This window comes from Dysidea avara, chromosome 4 (assembly GCF_963678975.1).
Source record: "Dysidea avara chromosome 4, odDysAvar1.4, whole genome shotgun sequence".
NCBI classification, from domain to species: domain Eukaryota; kingdom Metazoa; phylum Porifera; class Demospongiae; order Dictyoceratida; family Dysideidae; genus Dysidea; species Dysidea avara.
The window spans coordinates 7536127-7538178 of record NC_089275.1 but is presented as its reverse complement, the minus strand read 5'-3'; positions in this window follow the sequence as shown (position 1 = coordinate 7538178).

Below are 2052 nucleotides of genomic sequence, written 5' to 3'. Positions count from 1 at the left end.
ACTGACTATTAGACTGCAAACCTAGTCATCGAAGGTTAGGACAAGCAATGGCCACTTGTTCCAAGTGACCCGAAAGTAAACAACCACAACCTGACAGATCAAAATCAACCACACGATTCAAGCTGGGAGGACTGACAAATCTTAATTCATCACCAGATTCTATACATGCCGCCTTATACCATGTCTCACCACCATACATATAGACTATATAGACACGGTAGTTACTATAGACTATATAGACAGGCTAGTCACTATAGACTATATAGACACGGTAGTCACTATAGACTATATAGACAGGGTAGTCACTATAGACTATATAGACATGGTAGTCACTATAGACTATATTGACAGGGTAGTCACTATAGACTATATAGACAGGGTAGTCACTATAGACTATATAGACACGGTAGTCACTATAGACTATATAGACATGGTAGTCACTATAGACTATATAGACATGGTAGTCACTATAGACTATATAGACAGGGTGCATTGCATACTGAGTTGCTACACTAGAAGGTATGAAACAGATCTGCATGCATTACATACTAAAAACGTTAGCATATCACACTAACATATTGGTATGAAATAACATACCCTGTGAGCATACCATGACGCCATAGCTCAGAGATATGCGCCTCTTATATGGGAAGATAAGCGCCTCTTATATGGAGCGTTTATGAATAGGCGCATACAAAAGCATTGGATGCGAGATGGGTTTGGGAGCTTGTTAGAAACTCTCGAGGGAAAGAGGTTGAAGGATCATGACGAGTCGAGTAAACTGAAGCACAGAGTGAGTTCTTAGTATTTGATAAGCAACGGTTTCAGGAAACCATAGATTACAATTATAAGGCCAATGAAACTTGATTAGTAGTTTCGCGTCATCGCCCGCATGCTTTTGATACGCCCGCATGGAATTTCATTATTGGTATTTCAGATCGAAATACTCTAATAGAGCAGTCACTTTTACTCTAATAGAGCAATCAGCTATACTCTAATGGAAAAATCACTTGTTATATGGATTAGTAACGTACTTTAGCTATTTATGCAAGAATAATCAATGTAGATCTCACTGTTTTTGGCAGAAATCTTCATGTTTGGGATGTGTGTTGTGCTTTTGGAAAATAATGAATAATGATTAATAACCGCCCGCCCGCATCAAATTTTCAAAATTCTGAGTGAGAAACTGGCAATCAAGTTTCATTGGCCTAACTCCCCGTGACAATTGTGGGTTAAATAAACTCTGGTTCGGTTCTAAGCCTTGTTCCAAGCTCCTTTATATGTTGTGTAACTGTTAGAGTTGATAATGAATACCATCAGTCTCATACCCAGACCCAGCTGAGCCATTTTCAGTCAACCAGCTTTGGCATCCAATGAAAGCCGGTTTGGCTGAATCTTAGTCAATCGAATTTAAATTTGGTCCGTGTTGACTAACTTCATGCATGCATCTACAATGAAACTGCATTGCTTTGGTCACTCCAAATAATTCTCTGTTCCAGTCCACTGCCTGCATCCGTGTCACTAATAATATTATAATTCTTCCATTTTTTCTTGCATGCTGAACAGTTTCAATTTTATAATGTGTCAGCTCACGTGTCAGTGTGCATTGAGTCTCTACAAATTTACATTTTGGTCTACCTGCAACTTAATTTTATGCTGGCTATGCTCAGGAAAAGCTACCACTTTTATAATGGAAATGGACTGCTCGCTTGCATAAATGTATGCCCAGTGGAGGATGGGAAACAGAGTCTTTATTTAGAGTGGCCTTATGCTTGGAGCAGTCATGCACTTTTGTAATATAAGTACATCTTAGCAATGGTGCAACTAGCCATTCAGCCCTTGGTAGCCACTGAAGTACTGCAGGTGAGTGTTAATGATACACCGGTTTCTGTCTAGTTACAGTAGAGGGTAACTGTATGCAATCTTTTAAAACTGCATGTTGGCTATTTGCTACATTAATATAACTTGCTATTCTGCTCTACGGCTTTTATTATACAAACAGGAGCTAGCTGGAGTTGGCTATAATAATGCCTATTGGTAGACCCATTTAGA